The 20,000-nt window shown below is 34.8% G+C and overlaps 1 protein-coding gene, 1 long non-coding RNA gene and 1 pseudogene across 2 annotated transcripts in view; 1 reads left to right on the top strand and 2 right to left on the bottom strand.

The window, feature by feature from the left end:
* The window catches only part of MAPk-Ak2 (MAP kinase-activated protein kinase 2), a 363,081-nt gene that overhangs the window by 86,474 nt on the left and 256,607 nt on the right, over nt 1-20,000 (top strand). The window lies entirely within an intron of this gene.
* On the bottom strand, nt 11,282-13,376 carry LOC136836397 (uncharacterized). The gene is made up of 2 exons (XR_010852388.1): nt 12,806-13,376; nt 11,282-12,744 (listed from the first exon to the last, which is right to left on the bottom strand). It is a non-coding gene; the product is annotated as an uncharacterized lncRNA (long non-coding RNA).
* Nucleotides 13,802-20,000, bottom strand: part of LOC136836396 (transcription factor MafB-like) — a 55,550-nt pseudogene continuing 49,351 nt past the window's right edge.

Below are 20,000 nucleotides of genomic sequence, written 5' to 3'. Positions count from 1 at the left end.
CTGTGTTGACATCTGAAATGAACCAAAAATAAATGATGTAACTTAATTTGACATAACATGTAAGAAAGTATAAATGTCAATCATTGGGACTTACAAGAAGAGTGGTATAGGTTAGCTTGTCCTTATAGTGCTGGGACTATGTTAAATTCATTGAGAGGGCGAACTCAGTAGCCAATATTGGCAGAAAAAAAATTATGCCAAGTAGCTAATGTTGGCAAAGAAAAATTATGCCAAGTAGCTATTGGCCAAAAAAAAAGCCAATTAGCTAATATCGGTTAAAAAAAATTATGCCAAGTAGCTAATATTGATTTGAAAAATTATGCCAAGTAGCTAATATAAAAAAGATGCCAAGTAACTAATATATAAAGGCCAAGTAGCTAATATTGGTAAAAAAAAATTATGCTAAGTAGCTAATATTGGTAAAAAAAATTTTATGCCAAGTAGCCACTATTGAAAAAAAAGGCCAAGTTGCTAATATTGGTGGATGAAGTTTGCACCAAGCCATTCATTCTTGGTGGCAAAATTTTGCACCAGGTAGCTAATATTGGAGGAAAATTTCAAGTAACTAATTTTGGAGGCAAAACATTGCACCAAGTAGCCAGTGTTGGTGGTGAAATTTTTACACCAAGTAGTCAGTATTGGAGGCCATAGTTCATCCAAAATTTGCGACAAAATTTTGCACCAGGTAGCCAATATTGGAGGAAAATGTTCAAGTAGCTAATCTTGGTGGCAATATTTTGCACCGATTAGCAAGTGTATTGGTGGCAAAATTTTGCACCAGTTACCAAGTGTGTTGGTGGCAAAATTTTACACCAATTAGTACGTGTATTGGTGGTAAAATTAAAATAAGTATGTACCCACATAATTATTTTTTCTTTGTAATAACGACAGTCTGCTGTTAATAAATTCACATTTAGACTTCCCCTCTTAACTTCTCTAGTTCTCCACACTTTTGGATACACTTGTCACTACAAAGCCTTAGATACAAATGCAAGAATATGAAACAATTCTGATGTCCCTAGCAGGATTTGAACCCGCGTCCGGATTATCAGAACTAGGTCACGTTGCGACACACATATACACACACACACACATATATATATATATATATATATATATATATATATATATATACATTTGTATATAATTGTTAGTTTCTCAGTGTTTATAACCTTTCCTTTTATCCATAGCGGCCTTTTCAAATAAAAAAATATATATATATATATATATATATATATATATATATATATATATATATATATCTGTAATCTTTTGCAAAACCTCTTAAATATTTAACCCTGTTTTGGCAGTTCTACTAATTCTTCAATTGTGTTGGATTCCATACATATTTTTCCTATGTAATCCCCAACTGTCATTTATGAAGCTTTCTTTTAAACTTATTTTTATTTCTTCAGTCTTCTACTAATTCTACTAAGATAAACCTCGCAGCAGTCCACTGTTTATCTTTCCTTCATGGATTTTGTCTATTTATATATATTCATGTTCCATACTTGATTCAGTTATATATATATATGTGTGTATATATATATATATAGTATACTATATATATATATATATAAAAATAATATATATATATTTACAATATATATATATATATATATATATATATATATAACTGAATCACGAAAATATGGAAAAAATATATAAATAAGACAAAAGTCCACCTGAAAGAGTGCTTTGAGGCACTGACTTGTCCTTTTAGCACAATTAAAAAGAATTAGTAGAACTGCCAAAACAAGGTTAAATATTTAAGAGGTTTTGCAAAAGATTAGGATCAACCGTTCAGTAGCAGGAACAGGACAATTAAAAGATTATGCAGGAAGGTGACTGACTACCAAATAATGTTATAAAAGTACAACTCAATAATTGTCGTTTTTTGTAAACAATAACAAAAAAAAGAGAATGATTGAATTGTACTTTTATAACATTTTTTGTTGGTCAGTCATCTCCTCGTATAATCTTTTAATTGTCCTGTCCCTGCTTCTGAACGGTTGATCCTAATCCTTTGCAAAACCTCTTAAATATTTAACCCTGTTCTGGCAGTTCTACTAATTCTTCAATTGTGTTGGATTCCAGGTACATATTTTTTCCTTCGTAATCCCCAACTGTCATTTATATGAGCTTTCTTTGTAAACTTATTTTTATATTTCTTCAGTCTGCTAAGTAAAGGACGACGAGTCAAAAGGCCTCGCAGCGCTCCATTGTTTCTCTTTCTTTGTGGATTTTGTCTTTATATTTTGTCTTTATATATATATATATATATATATATATATATATATATATATATATATATATATATATATATATATATATATATATATATATATATATATATATATATATATATATATATATATGAAAACTAATACATGTTTGTATATGAAAAGTCGAGAGCACATTTTGTGATAACTTCTGTTCGTCTCTAAGGGTCTTGAAACTACAAAAAGGGTAGATATAAGTAAAACAAAGGTTTTCTGTTTATTATGTGCATTTTTATTTTTTACTTTGTACAATTTTTTGTACAATTTTTCGAGATGCGATGGTATACTCTTTTGTTCTTATGAACCTGTAAGATATTTATATATAGGATAAAAACTTGGGTTTTTCCTGCCGTTACACAGTTTCTCTCTCTCTCTCTCTCTCTCTCTCTCTCTCTGGTTCATTCGTAGAATAGCTGTTCTTGCTTCATACCCATTATTATGTGCTCTCAATACCAAAACACCTGATACATTCGTTTTTTCCTCTTCGTTTCTTTTGTTATTATTAGTTCCCTCGTCCTTCCCTACCTTTCGTTTGTACGCTGGCGCTTGTCAAGTTCCTATGTGATATATATATATATATATATATATATATATATATATATATATATATATATATATATATATATATATATATATATATATATAAAAAGCAAATGGATGTTACAGACTAAATACACACACAAAACAAAGCCACTACAACACCTTCTAAAAACATAACAAACATCTCACACGTCTCGAACTCTCGCCATACCCGCGCAATAACTTCTCGCTGCTGGGAAGAAAGGGCGTTGGGTCGGGTATGATACATGAAACATACGTGCCGGGGTCTAAGCGATGTCAGGCAGGGCAGCCGATCGAGACCACATCTACCCCAAATCCAAATCAAAAATAGGCATCGTGCTTACCCCATACAAAAATGGGAATAAAAGCACGTTAAAAGAAGAAGATATATATATATATATATATATATATATATATATATATATATATATGTATGTATATGTATGTATACATATACATACATATATATATATACATATCCATTTATTCATTTATAAATAAAGCCAACGCCACGAGGGAAAGTGAAACGACGGAGTGGCATTGCCTTTATTTATATATTCACCACGTTCCATATTTTCATGATTCAGTTATACATATATTTATATATACATACACACTCATATGTATATATACATGTATGTGTGTATGTATGTATGTTTCTACATATGTATATATATAGGTATAGAGAGAGAAAAAATATGGCACAAGGCAAATGTCTTTTTATGCGTATGTTTGTAAATAATTATGAAAAACGTTAATGATGACGCAGTCTTTATTAAAATCGCGTCGTGAGCTACTGTCTCCCATAGTCTTCATCTTCTATCCGATGGAGGAAGGCAGAATACTTCCTGTCAGTAAAATTCTTATTCCTTATCCTCTATAGATTTATTTAATTGTCAAGTCACGTCCAAGCAATTTATCATTAAAATTCATTATTAAGCCATGATTCAGTCAAGCTTAGGTCATGGCCTCCCATGCATCAGCATATGCAATTCAGTACCAGTGCTTTTCAGTGTATTACCTTGCGCTCTTTCTCTCTAATCATTAAACATGCACAACACAGTACCAGTGCTTTTCAGTGCTTTTGCTCTTTGTCTCTAATCGTATGTGATGTTTTATGCTGTTATGCCGATTGCAACCAAAAGCATTCGCTCGTGATTAATAACAGTACCAGTACCTTTTCAGTGATTATTTATTAGGCCTTGCGCTCTCTTTCTCTCTAATCGTTAAACATGCACAACATGCACAACAGTTCCGTCCACAAGTACCAGTGCTTTTTTTCAGGATGAAGGCTTTGCTCTTTCTCTCTAATCGTATGTGATGTTTTATGCTGTTATGCCGATTGCAACTACAAAAAAGCATTCGCTCGTGATTAATAACGAGTGGTTGTCCACCGTCCCGTGGGATCGAACCAGCGACGGACGGGGAATCAGGACCAGTACCATTTCACGTGATTATTTACGCATGTACGCAGAAAAAGGCCTTGCGCCTTATTCTCTCTCTCTCTCTCTCTCTCTCTCTCTCTCTCTCTCTCTCTACCTCTACACTTACAGGCATACATAACACTGGTAATCTTCTTAGACACGAAGATATGTTATTTAGTTGTATTCCACATAGGAAAATGAAAGGTGTTCTTGTGAGAATATGCCCAACAGTTCCGTCCTCCAACGGACCTCTTCTTGGAGCTTTTATTAAGGTCTATTGGAGGATGAAGGCATATTTTCTGATAAAAACACCGTCCCGTTCGAACCAGCGACGGATATGGAGGACAACCAAACAGACATACATATCCATATACTGTTTATATTATATCTCCCATCAGCCCACCCGTATACTAGGTGTTTTGCGTTTGGAGTAGATATATATAATGTATATATATGCGTTTGTATATATATATACTATTTATTATATTATATATATATATATATATATAATATATATATATATATATATATATATATATATATATATACCTATATTATTATATATATATCATATATTTCAGGATACCGTCACCTAGTTATTCGCTAAGAGATACCGTCATGTCTTTCAGGAACTGAAGGGCCGCCGTAGAAGTATTTCCTGGAAGTACAGTTTTCTCAGTCATTTACTCTTGCTTCCCAGTAGGGTGATAGAAGCAACTAAAGGAAAAGAAGAGTGCTAGAAATGGAAACGTTATTTATGGAAAAAAAAATCAACGGCGGAACAATTCTTGTAGAAAAATCATCCTTGAAGGACGACGGTTTTTGCGGATTTTGAAATATGGCGGAGGAGGAGCTATCTGCGGAAAAAATTCTTGCGGATTTTGAAATATGACGGAGGAGGTATCTGCGGAATAATCTAACGAAGGTCGGTTCAGCTATGGCAGTCAGTAGATAGGAAAGTCAAGTAGAAATATCATTGTAGAGGGACTAATTTATCAACAAGATCCCCGCCGATTTTTTTTTTTTTACTGACAACCTGGTAATGACGTAACACTCGACAGGCGCCAATGCCTTCTAGAGTATAATCAAGGCCACCGAAAACAGATCTATCTTTCGGTGGTCTCGTTATAATGCTGTATGAGCCGCGGCCCGTGAATCTTTAACCACGGCCCGGCGGTGACATGTCCTATATCGTTGCCAGATGCACGATTATGGCTAACTTTAACCTTAATTGAAATAAAAACTACTGAGGCTAGAGGTCTACAGTTTGGTATGCTTGATGCACGATTATGGCTAACTTTAACCTTAAATAAAATAAAAACTACTGAGGCTAGAGGGCTACAATTTGGTATGCCAGATGCACGATTATGGCTAACTTAACCCTTGAATAAATAGCACAGGTTGAGGGCTGCAATTTGGTATGTTTGACGATTGGAGGGTGGATGATCAACATACCAATTTGGAGCTCTCTAGCCTCAGTAGTTTGTAAGATCTGAGGACGGGCGGACACGCAAAGCCGGCACAATAGTTTTCTTTTACAGAAAAATAAAAAAGGCTCCTTTGCCAACTATCCGGTAGATAACAAAACTGAACTACCAAATAAAAAGCTTAAAGAAGGAAGTGGTGACTCCGAGAGTAGTCTGCTTCACCTTGACTTCCCAACGAATCGCCTCTGTTCAAAGGGCAGAGTATATCTACCGTATGGGTGTTTGAGTTCATGACAGTATAAGATGGCACCGCAGCAGCAAAGTAAACAGCTCGTTAACATTGAAGTTAGACTACAGATTCAAGTAGTCCCAGGCGGTCACCCATCCAAGTATATACCAGACTCAACAGCAAATAAGAGAATATATTCACTCGGGACTCATCCCAGAATAAAAAAAAAATAAAAGAATGAATTAATTGCAGGTTTGGTACTTCGTCAGTTTAACTACTTGTGAATTTATCTATGTTTATTTACCATTCCATGTCTTCTCCATTTCAAAGAGAGGGCACTCACTCTAGTCGGTGGAAGCTCCGTCTTGCTTTTGTGTCGATATTGATTAAAAAACCGTAGTAACAGCTTTTATGGGTGACTAGATGCTCCTCGTTCTTGATTCAGACTACAAGCTTGCGATGGTCAGGCAGAATATCACGGCTACCTTGTCATCTGTGTATACTTATAATATATATGTGTGCGTGTCTGTATGTATATATATGTATATATATATATATATATATATCATATATATACATATATATATCTCTCTATACAGTATATATATCAGTATATATATATATAGTCAGAAATTTTATATATATATATATATATATATATATATATATATATATATATATATATGTACAAATCACATCGGGATAGTCAGAAATTTTCTATATATATAATTATATATATATATATATATATATATATATATATATATATATATATATTTATATATATATGTGTATATTTATCATCCGCATTTGTTAAAATGAGTCATCTGGCAGTTTTGTATAAAATTAGCCCAATTTTTTCAGACTCACGTCAGGATCGAACCCAGGAGTCAGAAATTTATTTATGTTCCACACGTGGTTGTTGTGTGGTGATATATATATATATATATATATATATATATATATATATATATATATATATATATATATATATATATGTATGTATGTATGTCACCCACAATTAAAATGAGTCATTTGGCAATTTTATATGGAATTCAACCAATTTTTTTCGCTTTCGTGCTCATTATTTTATCACATTTATTTTTATCCTGGTTTTCTTGATTATTCCTATTTTTGTTATCAGAGTCATTATCCATCTTTTATCAAATAGACGTCTTATTTTTTCTCCCATGTTTTTTATATAGATCCTTATTATAGTTTACTCTTTTATTACGTCAGTTACTCGTCTTTTTCAGGTTTTTTCAGTAGTTTTTATTCACTTCTTTTCTTTTCCGTTTACGCATTTAGTAGCCAGCTTATTCATTCCTTTGATTTCAGTTTAATCACTTATGGTCTTTTATTCATCTTTACGCATTCATTTATTTTTTCACTTATTCATAAATTACTAGTTCACCCATCCGTCTACTTCACCCACTTGTATGCGAGTTATTCATATCAGTCTTTTATTATTTTATTTACACCAATCGTCTATCTTTCCCGTCCATTCGTGTATATATCCTTCTATTTTTATATTCAGAAGTTCCCAAAAGAAGCGTTTTCTCTCTTTTACTTGTTCAGTTTCTTTACTTACAAGGTAATCTCTTTATTGGCTTGTTTTTCCTTGTTTCTTAATTCCCGTTCATTGTGGTTGGTTGTATTCACGTTTGTGTTTGGTTATTCGATTTTTTTAATCTTTTTTCGTCAGTCGTTTCTCTCTTTTTTTTTTTATCTCTTACTGATATATAGTTCTTCCGAAGCTTGCTTTATCATTTCGTGCATCGGGAGTTTGACGTAAAAAAAAAATAAGAACAATACCAGCAATAATAGTTTGCAATAAGTGAAGGTATATCAAATACCTTGAGAGCCCGTTTTCTCTTATTATCAATAGAGCTCGGGAAAGCTTTCTCTCTACAGAGTCAGATATGTCTCGACTGAAAAGTTAAGGAATTGCACACATCTTTGCATTGTTCTTAATAATATTAATGGATATTAAAACATACTCATAGTAGCATGAATCTTGAAATGGAGGAACAAATCCACAGTTATGAATGGGTACATATATTGAAAAATGTACCTCTACAGAGAGCTTTCGGGAATCTGTTGGGGAATCAAACAGATTCCCGAAAGCTGTCGAAAGCGCTCCTTAGAGATTTGTGTTTAAATATGTGTACGAATACGTAACTGTGGATTTGTTCCTCCAATAATAATAATAATAATAATAATAATAATAATAATAATAATAATAATAATAATAATAATAATAATAATAATAATAATAATAATAATAATAATAATAATAATAATAATAATAATAAATCGAATGCAGTTGATGCAGCAATAATATTCAACACTACATGTTTAAAAGAGTCCACCACCTATGTAATAATAATAATAATAAATCGAATGCAGTTGATGCAACAATAATATTCAACACTACATGTTTAAAAGAGTCTACCACCATGTTTAAAAGAGTCTACCACCTATCTAATAATAATAATAATAATAATAATAATAATAATAATAATAGAACTCATCACCAAAGCTTATCAATAGTGGCGAAAGATAATACCAAGATGTTGCAATCGGATGCGTTTATCAATATGCGATTACAATACTTAAGGGTCTTTCGCAGCATCCCTTCGGCCCCTAGCTGCAACCTCTTTCATTCCTTTTACTCTACGTCCGTTTATATTTTCTTCCTTCCATCTTACTTTCCACGGTCTCCTAACGATTGTTTCATAGTGCAACTGCGAGGTATTCCTCCTGTTACACCTTTAAAGCCCTCTTACTGTCAGTTTCCCTTCCAGCGCTGAATGACCTCATAGGTGCCAGCGGTTGGCCTTTGGCCTAAAGTCTATATTCTATCTAATTTGCGATTACTTTGAGTTTTAGTAAGCCTTTGCTACGGTAGTTCATTTGAGCGGCCTGACTCCGTTTCGTTACAGACAAAAAATATCTTTGTTTATATTTTCTCGTTCCTAAATAGTTTTATTGATTCACTGGCTCTCTGTAATGTTTTGTTATACAGTGATATATGACTAGTGCTGTCATGCCGTCAGAAATTACTTATGTGAGGGAAGGTTGGGACGGTGAGTCCCGTTCATAGAGACCAAGTTACTTTTATTTTTCAAGCTTATAGGGGTCAGTCGTGGGAGAGAGGCTAGTTTCCGAACTGGACGACGGTAGTTCTAAACGTCGAATTCATTAGCCGTGTACTATTGGGTGTTTGACCTGGGTAAAATAGTTGTATACATATGCATGAAAGCTTATTGTATACATACGCATTGCATTTATTTAGGAAGAAAAAAAATTGAAGTTACCGTTTTAATAATTCTTATGATCTTGGAATTACATCACAAGGCAGCATGAACGCCAACCCCAACCCACCCCCGCCCCCATGTCGTTTGGATCATTTGCCAATTTGGACTTTTATTGGTTTTCAGCTTTTATTTATTTTGTGTGAACTTTGAAGTTTTTATAATTATATGAAACAAATGGACAGAATTACACTAAAACATTCATACCAAGTCCAGTCAAAATATACTCCTGAACTTTTTAACACTCTGATCATCACTTTGGTTTTTTAGTTTTCTGTAAAATAAAACTATTGAGATGGCCAACTGTCTGTCCGTTCACACTTTTTCTGTCCGCCCTCAGATCTTAAAAACTACTGAGGCTAGAGGGCTGCAAATTGGCATGCTGATCACCTTCCCTCCAATCATCAACATACCAAATTACAGCCCTTTAGCCTTACTAGTTTTTATTTTATTCAACGTTAAAGTTAGCCATGATCGCGCTGTGAGTGCCAACAACACAGGCCACCACCGAGTCGTGGGTGAAAGTTTCATAGGCCGCGGCAGTGAGTTTCATAGGCCGTGTCTGAGAGATTCATAATTTATACGCTGTACAGAAAACAAGATTGCGCCGAAGAGACTTCGGCGCATTTTTTAATATTTTTTTATGAGCTTACGTAAACTTTTTTTTTTTTGTAACATCAGTGGTTTACACAAAGTAAACCTAAGAATTCCGGCCAACATAGTTTTTTTTTTTTTTATGTTGTAAGGTAAATGACATAATACTTTAAGTGCACAAGAGATTGGATACTTTGACCCGTACTTCATCATAAGTTAATTTCTGCTTTCTTTGCGGCGACACTTTCGTTTGTTACATACATAATTGAGAGAGAGAGAGAGAGAGAGAGAGAGAGAGAGAGAGAGAGAGAGAGAGAGAAGCTGAGGTTTGGTTGGGAGAGAGACGATAATGTCAAGGTTAAGCGTAATGTCACATGTGCGCCCCTTTTCATTGAGATCTTCTTCTTCTTCTTCTTCTTCTTCTTCTTCTTCTTCTTATTATTATTATTATTATTATTGCTAAGAAATTCACAATCTCGTGAAAAACAATCTGTGTAATAAAAGTCCGCAATTATGTAGTAAACTATATATGTAAAGTAAACATGCATAGTAATATAGTTTACTATATAATTGTGGATTTTTATTGCACACATTATTATTATTATTATTATTATTATTATTATTATTATTATTATTATTATTCAATATATGCATAAGCTTCCACGGAATGGAATTGCCAATCTCGGAGAAAAGAACAAAGCAGAAAATAATAACTAGATGTTTATAATTTATGATAAATAACTAGAGATGACCAAATGAATAGAGGAAGGGAAACAGTTAAGAACGTTTGCATATTCATCATGCGGGTTATGTATAAAATATGTTAAAATGAATGCAAAAATTCCGAAATGTCTGGTGCCTCTACATTCTGCGTAACCAATTGCTGCTTGCCCTAGAATACTTTAGGTTGTTGCAAGTTTCAGCAGTGGTTTGCATTTCAGAATGCAGGGGCATTTACTTGGCCAGTGGGCCTTAACTTTCTTCAGTTCTGGGGTTCCTTTTTATCTGGGCACGATGCCTTTCCCTTTTCGCTAGTGTTGAGTAGTGGCCCCTTGTCTTATCCGGGCTTGCCCAATCTCAGTGGGATGGGAGACTCTTTCCTGTCCCAGTACAGGGAAGTACCCTTCTAATTTTTTTTTTTTTTTTTTTTTGCTGTTGGCGACTCGATGAGATTTTTTCTTGTTTCGGAGTCCACTAAGCTAGTGACTTATACCCAAGGGAGTTAGTGGTAAGAGGCTCTGAGCCACTCTTCCATGTAGCCGAGTATCTTTCCCTGTCTTCCAGAGCCAGGAATATGGCTTTATTCTGTCCCAGTTTGTTGATACCACTTTTCAAAAATACTGACACAGGGTACTCCATAAGTATACATAACTTCAACTTAATAATACCACTGCCAAAATATTATCATAAAACTCTACAAAGGGAATTAGAAATGAAACGTCAGTCATTCATCCATATAGTTTTATTCGTCCATCTGCCAGCTATTGGTAAAGACAGGGGGGGAGGGGAGGAGGAAGAGGAAGAGGGGGCGGTGGGGGGGGAGGAGGAGGAGGGAGGGAGACTAGCCCTTAAACGGGCCTCTCCTCTTGTCTTCCACATCTGTACAGAAATATCCTTCTTTGTTTCCCGTTTCTGTCAATAAACCTCTTTTTGATAACATGTATCCCCCGCCATTTCTACACTTCCGAGGTCCCCTTTTACATCGTCCATTAACATACAGCTTTAGATTTTCTTTTAAACATTTGTACAAAAAACTCAAAAAACTTTTTACATAACGGCATTGTACTATATTGTAGTTATTGATTAAGTTTTTGAGAGTGAGAGAAAGAGTGATTGAGGGTGCACGGTAGAGGAGGTAGTACAAGAAAGGTCACGCTGAATGAGACGAAAATGTTTTAGAGACAAATTAATCACCAAATGTTAAGTTTTACATTTTCTCTCTTTTTATTTTATCAAGCATTTCAGAATGAGTTTCAAAAAGTTTTCGACTTGCGTCCGTATTAGACTTTGTATTTTGTTCTGCATAATCATTCATTATTACATTTTGTCCCAATGGTTTTATTAAAAATGACAAGATAGTTTTGATAGACATGTTAAAAATGGAGATTGCGTTGATTAAAATTGGAAAATTAAAACTCGAAATTTTTCTAGTTAGATTGACGATCTCTTTACCAAATTATAATTTTGAAATCATTTTCTGTTTTGCAAAAGTCCTTTTCTGCACACGGAATGGCATCACTGAAGCAACTCTTACAAGTACAAGTAATTAGTACGTCTAGAAACAATCACGAAAGAGTGTAAAAACAATGGTAAAAGTCGACTGACATATTTTCACACCTGCGATCAACAGAATCAATTTAAAACACGTGATGCAAAAAAGGCCACTGACATACTTCCACACCTGCGATCAACAGAATCAATTTAATACATGTGATGCAAAAAAGTCCACACATATTTCCACATCTGCGATCAACAGAATCAATTTAGAACATGTGATGCAAAAATTCCACTGACATGTTTTCACACCTGCGATCAACAGAATCATTTTAAAACGTGATGCTAAAAAAGTCCACTGACAATTCCACACCTGCGATCAACAGAATCAGTTTAAAACATGTGATGCTGAAAAAGTCCACTGACATACTTCTACACCTGCGATCAACAGAATCAGTTTAAAACATGTGATGCTAAAAAAGTCCACTGACATACTTCCACACCTGCGATCAACAGAATCAGTTTAAAACGTGATGCTAAAAAAGTCCACTGACATACTTCCACACCTGCGATCAACAGAATCAGTTTAAAACATGTGATGCTAAAAAAGTCCACTGACATACTTCCACACCTGCGATCAACAGAATCAGTTTAAAACATGTGATGCTAAAAAAGTCCACTGACATACTTCCACACCTGCGATCAACAGAATCAGTTTAAAACGTGATGCTAAAAAAGTCCACTGACAATTCCACACCTGCGATCAACAGAATCAGTTTAAAACATGTGATGCTAAAAAAGTCCACTGACATACTTCCACACCTGCGATCAACAGAATCAGTTTAAAACATGCGAACGTATCAAAGAGCAAAGCCATGCAGCTTGTGCACTTGATCGTGTCACAGACAGGAAGTGTAACTAAGAGATGCGATTGTTGACAATCTGATCATGATTTCCGCGTGACCTTTCCAATAACCGACCTTCCCTACGCCCGGTTGCCGAATTTTTTTTGGGGGGGGTGACCTTCTCGGACTCCTAGGGTCCTGATTCAGCCGATTATAGTAATTTTAGTTACAGTGGTAGTGCCGATATTAATGACGATAATGATGATAATAACATAGTAACATAAATTTCAGACAAAATATATTTGAAAATTTTTTTGTGAGAAATACATTCTTGTGCCTGTAACCTTTGTTGTAATTGAAAACATCACATATAAGAACACCAGATTAAACCTGTTTATGTATGTATGTATATATGTATATATATATATTTATATATATACTGTATATATATATAGTATATAGATATACATTATATATATAATATATATTTATATATATACTGTAATATATATATATATATATATATATATATATATATTTTATATTTATATATATACTGTATGTATATATACATATATATATATATATATATATATATATATATATATATATATATATATATATATATATATATATATATATATATATATATATATATGTATGTGTGTGTGTACATAACATATATCCATACCTTCTATGAACATATAAACGAAATTGTTGACACTTATACGGCAGACATTTAGAACAGCAGAACGGGCCAGCTGGTTTCGTGACCCGAAACACATTAAACAGACAACATGGTAATATGGTAATAACAGTGATTAATGGATATAGAAACTTGTACAGTAGCACATACATGTGTCCGATTGAAAACATTGAAACCAACGAAACCAGTTATGTAATTGTCCTGGGGGGGTGGGCTTTTTTTTTTTTTTTAGGGGAGTTGGGGCAAATCACACGCACTCTTCCTCACTGAAATCGGAATAATTCTCCAAGTCCTCGTCAGGTCCTGTTCTCGATCCGTCATAATCCACTTCACTCGTACCATATAGATCATTATTATTTTCGTATTCAAAACGGTTTTCAAAAAATAGGGCAGCTAACATTTTACCCGTGCAGTTCTAGAAAGGAAACGAACGTCTACGGAATTCATATGTATTTATAGATTTATATTTATATTTATATATCTCACACGGTGTAAAGAGAGCTAGCTAGCGTAGCAGCTGGCTTCCAGAGGGGGTGGGGTTGGTGACGCTGGTTTGGGTCGCCACTGTTTTAGGAAGGGGGGGGGGAGGGGAGGGGTAGAGGTGGGGCACTAGGTCGGCAGGGAGTGACCACACCGTCTCACGTTCATTCTAAAATATTTACCAAAAGGTGTGGTCTCGCCCCGGGCGTCGCGTCTCACAACCGAAACCAGCGTTCATCAGTCTCCTTAAGTACTTCCTCGTTTTCAGGAAACACCACATATTCACAAGAAAGGAAAGGAAAGAAAAATAACAACGAAATTGAACACTGCGTATGTAAAAGGCTCAACCACTTGCTCTAAGGGGCCAGCTTTATCCGTAATATCTAAATATTCATATATTTATGTACATAAATAACTCTCCTTTTCAAAGGGACAAATGAAGACCTACGGCGCGTAGCTGTCGGAACCACAAACGGGAATCCAACGATAAGCAAAAAAAAAAAAAAAAAAAAAACGAAAGAAAAAATATAACACGGAAATTGGGCGGTACTCGAAAGGGATTGTCTGTGTGAGATTCCACATGTTAAAGGTTATTGCATTTATCTACAACAACATTTAAAAACTCTCAAAAACTCTATATATATATTTATATATATGTATAATAAGTCTTATTGCTTGCAAGGGTTGCAACACTGGTCGCCGGCCCCATTTAAAAGGGGAAAAAAAGACATTTTAAAAAAATATTTTTAGGGGCCGGGACCTGGAACCAAGCTCGCAGCAGAGGATAAGAAAAATATTGGAACACATAAATGAACTTAAATCTTATGGGAAGATGCTGATTACAGTGTTGCCAGATCGTTCGGTTCAAGTTATCCTCAACGCAGAGGTCAGTGTAAGTTGAACATTGAATATTCAGTAGCAATTTAATGATCTCTTCAGTTGTACTTTAATTGTACCAAGTAATAATCCTTTTATGAATATTTTACTGTTTATTAATTGAATAAAGAGAAGGGGAACTCCTTAAATATCAAGAAATTTCCCCACCCACATCTGGCAACACTGAAAGTATGCGTGTGTGTGTGTGTGTGTGTTTGAGAGATCGAAAGAGATCATCGTATAAACAGGTCTGTCGACCGGAGAACACTTAACAATCTTCCATAATAAGATACAAAGTAAAACGAACAAGAAAAGGAAATAATAATAAAAAAAACCCTCTTTATGTAGTTTGATACCCATAAAGAGCGATTTGTGAATGGACTAATCATGATTATTTCACTACAATAAGCTCTCAAGTTAAATGTATTTCCCCAGTCACTCGGGGGAAAATATATATATTTATATATAATACAGGTTGCCACAATCCCCAGCCATTCGTCCGTGTTCCACTGGGCAGTATTGTTCATAATATTTTTTTTTTTTTGGCTTTGTTTATCTATACAAACACAACAGACACTTGATCCATGACATTCACGAAGCGAACAGCGGCAGCAGCACCAATTAAAGGTTTTATATATTCCTCTCGGCGATTAGAACCATCCCTTTTCCGCCGGCTTCCCAACTCAAATAAACGGACATATACAGTTCTGCTTTTTTTTGTTTTGGCTTGTATTTACACATACATTTACATACATATATACTGCGTTTTGTACCTTTGTTAATTTATTGGGGGGTTGGGGGGGAAAGAGACTTGTTCTCCACTGAAGATAAAAAGAGTTTTCTTCTTCCTATCTACATTTCTTCTTTATCTACATCGTTTATTGGTTAGTGTATCCATTAAACCAATTTTTTTTTGTTCACTTAAGCATTATCTTTCGGGTTGAGTCAACCAACCCGAGCTCAACCCTGCTCGATCCATTGAATATATATATATATAAAAAATGGTGGAGTTCTCTCTCTTCTTCTTCATCGTCTCAGGAAATAGCAATTACCTTTTAACATAAGCTAGTTTGGACTCCTACGAGAGAATGACCTACATCGTTTAATTACAGTATCCTATTTATTGCTTATATACATTTGACAAGTTACGAGGTAACTCAGTGATCATGTATGAGGGCGTGTGCGTGTATGAGGAGTGTGTTTCATGTGTTTTACTTTTTTTTTGACACTATGTACACATTGGCACTGTCTCCCTTCATCGTAGAAATTAGTCAGCAGTTCACAGCAGTTATTGTCATTTTCCTTCGTCTGCTTTTTGAGTTCAGACGCGAATTCTGTATTGTAATTCACTTCATTAGTTCAGCAACACTTTCCGTCTCTTAAAAAAATAACAGTACTCAGACTTGCAAGTCTCAGGGCAGGTATAGAGAGAGAGAGAGAGAGAGAGAGAGAGAGAGAGAGAGAGAGAGAGAGAGAGAGAGAGAGAGAGAGAGAGACATTGGTACTCATAAATTTAGTTCGTCAATAATTTTGACCTTCAAAATCACTCAAAACAAAACTTAGTTCTTAACGGAGAGAGAGAGAGAGAGAGAGAGAGAGAGAGAGAGAGAGAGAGAGAGAGAGAGAGATTGGTTGGTCTCGTAAATTCAGTTCGTCAATAATTTTGACCTTCAAAATCACTCAAAACAAAACTTAGTTCTTAAGAGAGAGAGAGAGAGAGAGAGAGAGAGAGAGAGAGAGAGAGAGAGAGAGAGAGAGAGAGAGAGAGGTAGTCGTAACATTGCGTAACACTGGCACGGAAACAGTCACAACAGAGGAAGTCACTGGAACCCAATTCAGCAACAACACATCACGGAGAGCATAGTGATGATGATGATGAGTCATATTGTTTCTCATTTAAATCGAGAGGACACCACCGGGAGATTGGAGTGTTGCTTCTCGTCCCGCGTCGAGAGTAAGTTCCTTGCAGACCGTGAATTTGCTTGCTACCGGTCTGACGTTTTCGATTGACTGATTTTTTATTTATTTCCAACGTATTTTCACTTAGAGGATGCCAGATGATCGATATCATAATTCGCTCTTTTATTTTGGACATAGTTTCACTTAGAGGATGCCAGATGATCGATATCGTAATTCGTTCTTTTATTTTCGACGCAGCTTCACTTGAAGGATGCCAGATGATCGATGACATCATTTGTCCTTTAGTTATTCCTGAAGGCAGCAACACCATTCTGGAAGAGAGAAGGAATACGTGTAAGGTGATTTTTTTCCAGATTTATTTTCAGTGTCTAACATCTTGTAAACAATCACTGACATGTAACGCTGTGCAGTTAAGTAATTTTACTCTATATTTATTTACTAGAGCATATTTAGTAACCAACAAGTAATAGATGAGCCCAGTAAACTAGGGATTTATATATATATATATATATATATATATATATATATATATATATATATATATATATATATATATATAGTTATTGTTATTGACGCACTCCGTTACTGTATAGAGTTATTCTAAAGTTATTTGATTAGACCATGGCCAGCCAGTTCTGCGGGCGCCGGGAATCTATGAAATTTATTTATCATTATATTTTGGACCCAGACGGAGTTAAAGAAGTTGGACAGCTAAGACGGAAACGACCAAATTGTACTCATTTAAACCCAACTCAGCATAAGTACTATCTACAATTTGCCTCATAGAGAGAGACACATGTAAGCGTAATGAATTTTTTTATACGATTCAAATTCTGATTAAGTAAGCATTTAATGAGGTGCAACGGAAATTATTCAGTTTATGCCTATATGTCACTAAATAGCGTGTGGCAATATATTCACCTAAGGCCACAGTATCAATATAAACATGATTTTTATCTAAATAAATTGCGTTGCAGTTTCATTTGAATAAATGTTTGAAAAACCTGGCACGCGTATAAGTGCTCAGTGTATTTACTTAATTCTTTAGTTATGTACACCCATAAAAATGTCATTATGAATATTAATAATTAATACAATCTGAATGATATATTCAGCTAAGGCCACAGGAAAAATAAAGTGAGAAATACCAAGCGCTTTCGTGTGATTTCAACACATTTTCGAGGTATTCCTGTGGCCGTATCTGGAAAAAATGTTGAAACAACAAGAAAGCGCTTGTTACTCCTTTTATTTTTCCTGTGGCCTTAGCTGAACATATTATTTAGATTGTATCAATTATTAATATTCATGATGACATTTTTATGGGTGTACATAACTAAAGAATTAAGTAAATACCTGTGCATTTAGACGCGTACCAGGTTTTTCAAACACTTATTTAAACGCGTACCAGGTTTTCAAACACTTATTGAAATAAAACTGCAATGCAATTTATTTAGATAAAAATCATGTTTATATTGATCTGTGGCCTTAGCTGAATATATTGTTCAGATTGTATTAATATTCATAATGACATTTTTATGGGCGTACATACTAAGGAATTAAGTAGATACCCTGTGCACATATACCCGTACCAGGTTTTCAAACATTTATTTAAATGAAATTGCAGTGCAATTTATTTAGATAAAAATGATGTTTATATTGATACTGACATTAAGATAGAAAAGATGTACAATATAAGCGATTGTGATGGAAATAATGACTGATGATAATTATGCGAGAATTGAGACTCCGAAATGGAGTAGCGCGACTGATGTCGTTCAAAATGAATAATATTATTGGTTTTTATGACACTGAAATGAAAGTCATAATAATCGATTATATTTATTATTATTATTATTATTATTATTATTATTATTATTATTATTATTATTATTATTATTAACTATAAACTTTATCATTATGAAGGAAGCCACCTCAGTACAAAACAGTTCTTGTTGACGTCTCCTGACGTCGCAAAGTCATTGGTCATCGGTACGGAGCATCAAGCAAGCGACCCCCTCCCCTCCCGCCTCCTTCCCTTCCCCCAACGCACAATCATACCAAAATCTTAGGCTGGCCCGGGTAAGCCTACCCAAATCTGGGACGTAGGCCGAAAGGAAGAACACAATTGAATTTAAGAAACAATTTCGGCTCGGTTTTGAAAAATCCATCTTTTGAGGGACGAGAGCGAGATTCAAATTGGGAAATCCAGCCAGGCCTCTCTCTCTCTCTCTCTCTCTCTCTCTCTCTCTCTCTCTCTCTCTTTGACCATAAGGATGCGTTCTCTTTACTCTGTCTCTTTCTCTCTTTGACCGTAAGGATGCGCTCCCTTTCTCTCTCTCTCTCTCTCTCTCTCTCTCTCTCTCTCTCTCTCTTTGACCGTAAGGGTGCGTTCCCTTTATACCTTGTGCGGCCACTTAAGGAATAAAAGAAAATCTATTCCGTTTTGATTTCTGGTGTCGGTTTTGGGAAAATAAGAATGGGATGAGAAGAGAGAATGAGAATACAGGAAAATGAAGAGAATCTCAGAAGAAAAGAGCAAGATAGGGGAAAATAGAAGGAGGACATGGGCAAATAAAAGATGGGATTGTCAAAAATCAAAGAAGGAATTGGTAAAGTGAGAATGCGAAGGGAAGAGGGAGTGGGAAGAAAGAATGCCGAAAGGAGAGGAGAATAGGGAAGAAGAGGATATTTTGAAAACAAGAAATGAATAAAATCCAAACATTTTTGGTGCTGGGAGAATGAGAATTAAAAAAATAGTTGAGAATGTGGGAAAATATAGAAATGTTATGAAAACAAATAAAGGAATGGGAAATTTTGAAAATAATAAAGAAAAGATTAGGTATCAAATTCGATGTAAAGGAATTGGAAAGTAGAAGAAGAGAATGTGAAGAAAGGAATAGAATAAGATATAAGGAAAATATAAAAAAAGAGATTATTGAAAAAGAGAATTTGAGAAAAGGCACAGTATGGTAAAAGAAAATATGAAAGAAGAGATAATGGGTAGCTGTTGAATCGTGGATGAACACCCAGTGCAGTAAAACTTCCACAACATGATCCGCCTCATATGCTAGAACCGGAGACTCATTAACAGTACGAGGAGCCCCCCAAACACACTGCACCATTCA

This window comes from Macrobrachium rosenbergii, chromosome 56 (assembly GCF_040412425.1).
Source record: "Macrobrachium rosenbergii isolate ZJJX-2024 chromosome 56, ASM4041242v1, whole genome shotgun sequence".
Classification (NCBI taxonomy): Eukaryota; Metazoa; Arthropoda; class Malacostraca; order Decapoda; family Palaemonidae; genus Macrobrachium; species Macrobrachium rosenbergii.
The sequence above is the reverse complement of the archived record's forward strand: the minus strand, read 5'-3'. Positions and strand labels throughout refer to the sequence as shown.